The sequence below is a fragment of the Triticum urartu genome, chromosome 1, assembly GCF_003073215.2.
Source record: "Triticum urartu cultivar G1812 chromosome 1, Tu2.1, whole genome shotgun sequence".
Classification (NCBI taxonomy): domain Eukaryota; kingdom Viridiplantae; phylum Streptophyta; class Magnoliopsida; order Poales; family Poaceae; genus Triticum; species Triticum urartu.
In genome coordinates, this window is record NC_053022.1 from 71,104,667 (window position 1) to 71,112,112 (window position 7,446).

Below are 7,446 nucleotides of genomic sequence, written 5' to 3' on the forward strand. Positions count from 1 at the left end.
GGCGGCGGCTGGTGCCGGGCGCCACGTGGCGCGTCCTGGGTGGGCGGCGGAGGCGGCGGACGCGTCAGGCCGGGTCGGACAATGTCCGGCCGGCGCGAGGGGATTTTTAGGGTTTCGTGGGAGGAGAAGATCCGAAAAATGGGGGGTCTATTTATAGGCATAAGTGGAGTTAGGAGAGTCCAAATGAGGTGCGGTTTTCGGCCACGCGATCGTGATCGAACGCTCTAGGACATGGAGCAGAGTTTGGTGGATTTTGGGCCAAATTGGAGGGGTGTTGGGCTGCAACACACACGAGGCCTTTTCGGTCCCTCAGTTAACCGTTGGAGTATCAAACGAAGTCCAAATGGTACGAAACTTGACATGCGGTCTACCGGTAGTAAACCAAGGCTGCTTGGCAAGTCTCGGTCCAATCCGAAAATGTTTAATCCCCACACACGAAAGAAAGCTAGAAATGACCACGGGAGGAGAACGAAGCACCGGAATGCAAAACGGACAACGGGGAAAATGCTCGAATGCACAAGACGAACACGTATGCAAATGCAATGCACATGATGACATGATATGAGATGCATGACAATGACAACAACACACGGAGACAAAACCCGAACCCGAGGAAATAAATTAACTTAACGCCGGAAACGGCAAGAGTTGGAGTACAAATTGGGAAAGTTACATCCGGGTGTTACAATTTCTCACCGACATTACATTCATGTTCACACACTCATTGCTAGATGTCGGTGCTCATACCTTTTCATTGTATCATCCATGCTAGTTTATTTCCTTTTTATGCTTTCTTCTTGTGTATTTAATAAACCTTAAGAAAAACCAAAAAAATTAGTTGTAGCTTTTAATTAGTTTACTTTCCATGCTTGTAGTAGTAATTAAAAATAAAACCCAAAAAGATTTCCTGTTCTTCTTTTTTGCTTGCTGGGAGCTTTCCCGTGTAAATAGTTTTATTTCTTTTCTTTGGGGGTCGATAGGAGAAGACCATGATTAAATTGTTGAAATGGCTCTTATATGCATTATTGTTGATCTGACAAAAGAGCCCATATTGCCTTGTCTTCTCCTGTTTATTGAATGCTTGTAGATTCCAGCTTAGTCCCATGCACGTGCACTATTATTATTATTATTATTATTATTATTATTATTATTATTATTATCCATATCGTTCGGTCGTGCAAGTGAAAGGCAATTATGACGATATATGATGGACTGACTGAGATGAGAAAAGCTGGTATGAACTCGACCTCTCTTGTTTTTGTAAATATAATTAGTTCATCATTCCTCATTCAGCCTATTATGAATAAACATGTTTGCAATGACAACTAGAGATCATAGTTTCTTGTGCCATGCTTGATTAGCTAGGAGCTTATAATGGTTTACCTTGCGTGCCAACATGCTATTAAAATGGTTGTGATGTGGTATAATAGAGTGGTATCCTCCTCTGAATGATTTAAGTGACTTGACTTGGCACATATTCACGCATGTAGTTGAAACAAAATCAACATAGCGTTCACGATATTTATGTTCATGGTGGATTATATCCTACTCATGCTTGCATTCGGTGTTGATTAATTTTAATGCGTGTTCAGGACTGTTGACGCTCTCTAGCTGGTCGCTTCCCAGTCTTTTTCTAGCCTTCACCTGTACTAAGCGAGAATACTGCTTGTGCATCCAATCCCATAAACCCCAAAGTTGTTCCATATGAGTCCACCATACCTACCTATATACGGTATCTACCTGCCGCTCCATGTAAATTTGTATGTGCCAAACTCCAAACCTTCAAATAAATATCCTATTTTGTATGCTCGAATAGCTCATGTATCAACTAGGGCTGTCCGTATCTTCCATGTTAGGTGGGTTATTCTCAAGAGGAGTGGACTCCGCTCCTCACTCACGAGAAAATGGCTGGTCACAGGGATGCCCAGTCCCATGCTTTATGCAAACTAAATCAAAATAATTGCAAACAAAACTCCCCCTAGTACTCTTGTTAGTTGGAGGCACTCGTTGTTTCGAGCAAGCCATGGATTGATGCTTGTTGGTGGAGGGGGAGTATAAACTTTACCATTCTGTTTGGGAACTGCCTATAATGTGTGTAGCATGGAAGATATCGCCATCTCTTGGTTGTTATGTTGACAATGAAAGTATACCGCTCAAAATATTATTTATCTCTATTTCAAAACCGAGCTCTGGCACCTCTACAAATCACTGCTTCCCTCTGCGAAGGGCCTATCTATTTACTTTCATGTTGAGTCATCATCTTCTTATTAAAAAGCACCAGCTGGAGAGCACCGCTGTCATTTGCATTCATTACTGTTAGTTTACATTGAGTATGACTTGACTGGATCTCTTTTACCATGAATTAAAATGTCTAGTCAGTCCTTGATCTTTAAAGGTGCTCTGCATTTATGTTTTGCGGTCTCAGAAAGGGCTAGCGAGATACCATCTTGTTATATCATATCATGATTGTTTTGAGAAAGTGTTGTCATCCGAGATTTATTATTATTGCTCGCTAGTTGATTATGCCATTGATATGAGTAAACATGAGACCTATGCATTATTGTGAGTATGGTTAGTTCATAATCTTTGTTGAAAACTTGAATGCTAGCTTTACATATTTACAACAACAAGAGCAAACAGAGTTTGTAAAAGTTTTTCTTTATCACTTTTAGTTTATCAACTGAATTGCTTGAGGACAAGCAAAGGTTTAAGCTTGGGGGAGTTGGTACGTCTCCGTCGTATCTACTTTTCCAAACACTTTTGCCCTTGTTTTGGACTCTAATTTGCATGATTTGAATGGAACTAACCCGGACTGATGCTGTTTTCAGCAGAATTGCCATGGTGTTATTTATGTGCAGAAACAAAAGGTCTCGGAATGACCTGAAACTTCACGGAACATCTATTTGGAAATAATAAAAAATCCTTGCAAAAGATGAAGACCAGGGGCCCCACACCCTAGCCACGAGGGTGGGGGGCACGCCCCCCTACCTCATGGGCCCCTTGGAGCTCCTCCGACCTCACCTCCAACTCTATATATTTGCTTTCGGGGAGAAAAAAAATCAGGGAGAAGGATTCATCACGTTTTACGATACGGAGCCGCCGCCAAGCCCTAAAACCTCTCGGGAGGGCTGATCTGGAGTCCGTTCGGGGCTCCGGAGAGGGGAATCCGTCGCCATCGTCATCATCAACCTTCCTCCATCACCAATTTCATGATGCTCACCGCCGTGTGTGAGTAATTCCATCGTAGGCTTGCTGGACGGTGATGGGTTGGATGAGATTTATCATGTAATCGAGTTAGTTTTGTTAGGGTTTGAACCCTAGCATCCACTATGTTCTGAGATTGATGTTGCTATGACTTTGCTATGCTTAATGCTTGTCACTAGGGCCCGAGTGCCATGATTTCAGATCTGAACCTATTATGTTTTCATCAATATATGAGAGTTCTTTATCCTATCTTGCAAGTCTATAGTCACCTACTATGTGTTATGATCCGTTAACCCCGAAGTGACAATAATCGGGATACTTACCGGTGATGACCGTAGTTTGAGGAGTTCATGTATTCACTATGTGTTAATGCTTTGGTCCGGTACTCTATTAAAAGGAGGCCTTAATATCCCTTAGTTTCCATTAGGACCCCGTTGCCACGGGAGGGTAGGACAAAAGATGTCATGCAAGTTCTTTTCCATAAGCACGTATGACTATATTCGGAATACATCCCTACATTACATTGATGAATTGGAGATAGTTCGGTGTCACCCTAGGTTATGACTGTTACATGATGAACCGCATCCGGCATAATTCTGTATCACCGATCCATTGCCTACGAGCTTTCCATATATTGTTTTTCGCTTATTTACTTTTCTGTTGCTATTGCTATCATCACTACAAAATACCAAAAACACTACTTTTGCTACCATTACCTTTTGCTATCGTTACCACTACTATCATATTACTTTGCTACTAAATACTTTGCTGCAGATATTAAGTTTCCAGGTGTGGTTGAATTGACAACTCAGCTGCTAATACTTGAGAATATTCTTTGGCTGCCCTTGTGTCGAATCAATAAATTTGGGTTGAATACTCTACCCTCGAAAACTGTTGCGATCCCCTATACTTGTGGGTCATCATTCACCATTGAAAACTACTCCATCTCACGTGATGATCGGACATGGTTTAGTTGATATGGATCACGTGATCACTTACATGATTAGAGAGATGTCTATCTAAGTGGGAGTTCTTAAGTAATTTAATTAAATGAACTTTTATTTATCATGAAGTTAGTACCTGATAGTATTTTGCATGTCTATGTTGTTGTAGATAGATGGCCCGTGCTGTTGTTCTGTTGAATTTTAATGCGTTCCTAGAGAAAGCTAAGTTGAAAGATGATGGTAGCAACTACACGGACCGGGTCCGTAACTTGAGGATTATCCTCATTGCTGCATAGAAGAATTACGTCCTGGAAGCACCGCTAGGTGACAAACCCGCTGCAGGAGCAACGTCAGATGTTGTGAACACCTGGCAGAGCAAAGCTGGTGACTACTCAATAGTTCGGTGTGCCATGCTTTGCAGCTTAGAACCAGGACTTCAACGATGTTTTGAACGTCATGGAGCATATGAGATGTTCCAGGAGTTGAAGTTAATATTTCAAGCAAATGCCCGGATTGAGAGATATGAAGTATCCAATAATTTCTACAGCTGCAAAATGGAGGAGAATAGTTCTGTCAGTGAACATATACTCAGAATGTCTGGGTACCACAACCACTTGACTCAGCTGGGAGTTAATCTCCCTGATGATAGTGTCATTGACAGAGTTCTTCAATCACTGCCACCAAGCTACAAGAGCTTCGTGATGAACTATAATATTCAAGGTATGGATAAGATGATTCCTGAGCTCTTCGCAATGCTAAAGGCTGCGGAGGTAGAAATCAAGAAGGAGCATCAAGTGCTGATGGTCAACAAGACCACCAGTTTCAAGAAAAAGGGTAAAGGGAAGAAAGGGAACTTCAAGAAGAACATCAAGCCAGTTGCTGCTCAAGTGAAGAAACCCAAGTCTGGACCTAAACCTGAGACTGAGTGTTTCTACTGCAAAGGGACTGGTCACTCGAAGTGGAACTGCCCCAAGTATTTTGCGGATAAGAAGGATGGAAAAGTGAAAGATATATTTGATATACATGTTATTGATGTGTACCTTACTAATGCTCACAGTAGTGCCTGGGTATTTGATACTGGTTCAGTTGCTAACATTTGCAACTCGAAATAGGGGCTACGGATTAAGCGAAGATTAGCTAAGGACGAGGTGACGATGCGCGTGGGAATGGTTCCAAAGTCGACGTGATCGCCGTCGGCACACTACCTCTACATCTACCTTCGGGATTAGCTTTAGACCTAAATAATTGTTATTTGGTGCCAGCGTTGAGCATGAACATTATATCTAGATCTTATTTGATGCGAGACGGTTATTCATTTAAATCAGAGAATAATGGTTGTTCTATTTATATGAGTAATATCTTTTATGGTCATGCACCCTTGATGAGTGGTCTATTTTTACTAAATCTTGATAGTAGTGATACACATGTTCATTGTATTGAAGCCAAAAGATGCAGAGTTGATAATTATAGTGCAATTTATTTGTGGCACTGCCGTTTAGGACATATTGGTGTAAAGCGCATGAAGAAACTCCATTCTGATAGACTTCTGGAATCACTTGGTACTTGCGAACCATGCCTCATGGGCAAGATGACTAAAACTCCGTTCTCCGGAACAATGTAGCGAGCAACATAGTTATTGGAAATCATACATACTGATGTATGTGGTCCAATGAACATAGATTGAGGCTCGCGGAGGATATCGTTATTTTCTCACCTTCATATATGATTTGAGCAGATATGGGTATATCTACTTAATGAAACATAAGTCTGAAACATTTGAAAAGTTCAAAGAATTTTAGAGTGAAGTGGAAAATCATCGTAACAAGAAAATAAAGTTTCTACGATCTGATCGTGGAGGAGAATATTTTAGTTACGAGTTTGGTCTTCATTTGAAACAATGCCGAATAGTTTCGTTACTCACGCCACCCGGAACACCACAATGTAATGGTGTGTCCGAATGTCGTAATAGTACTTTACTAGATATGGTGCGATCTATGATGTCTCTTACTGATTTACCGCTATCATTTTGGGGTTATGCATTAGAGACGGCTGCATTCACGTTAAATAGGGCACCATCTAAATCCGTTGAGACGACACCTTATGAACTGTGGTTTGGCAAGAAACCCAAGTTGTCGTTTCTTAAAGTTTGGGGCTGCGATGCTTATGTGAAGAAACTTCAACCTGGTAAGCTCAAACCCAAATCGGAGAAATGTGTCTTCATAGGATACCCAAAGGAGACTGTTGGGTACACCTTCTATCACAGATCCGAAGGCAAGATATTCGTTGCTAAGAATGGATCCTTTCTAGAGAAGGAGTTTCTCTCGAAAGAAGTGAGTGGGAGGAAAGTAGAACTTGACGAGGTAATTGTACCTTCTCCCTTATTGGAAAGTAGTTCATCACTGAAATCAGTTCTAGTGATTCCTACACCAGTAAGTGAGGAAGCTAATGATGATGATCATGAAACTTCTGATCAAGTTACTACCGAACCTTGTAGGTCAACCAGAGTAAGATCCGCACCAGAGTGGTACGTTAATCCTGTTCTGGAAGTCATGTTACTTGACCATGACGAACCTACGAACTATGAGGAAGCGATGATGAGCCCAGATTCCACAAAATGGCTTGAGGCCATCAAATCTGAGATGGGAGGCCATCAAATCTGAGATGGGATCCATGTATGAGAACAAAATACGGACTTTGGTTGACTTGCCTGATGATCGGCATGCCATAGAGAATAAATGGATCTTTAAGAAGAAGACTGACGCTGACGGTAATTACTGTCTACAAAGCTCGACTTGTTGCAAAAGGTTTTTGACAAGTTCAAGGAGTTGAATACAATGAGACCTTCTCACCCGTAGTGATGCTTATGTCCGTCCGAATCATGTTAGCAATTGCCTCATTTTATGATTATGAAATTTGGCAAATGGATGTTAAAACTGCATTCCTTAATGGATATCTTAAAGAAGAGTTATATATGATGCAACTAGAAGGTTTTGTCGATCCAAAAGGTGCTAACAAAGTGTGCAAGCTCCAGCGATCCATTTATGGACTGGTGCAAGCCTCTCGGAGTTGGAATATACGCTTTGATAGTGTGATCAAAGCATATGGTTTTATATAGACTTTTGGAGAAGCCTCTATTTACAAGAAAGTGACTGGGAGCTCTGTAGCATTTCTGATATTATATGTAGATGACATATTGTTGATCGGAAATGATACTGAATTTCTGAATAGCATAAAAGGATACTTGAATAAGAATTTTTCAATGAAAGACCTCGGTGAAGCTGCTTATATATTAGGCATG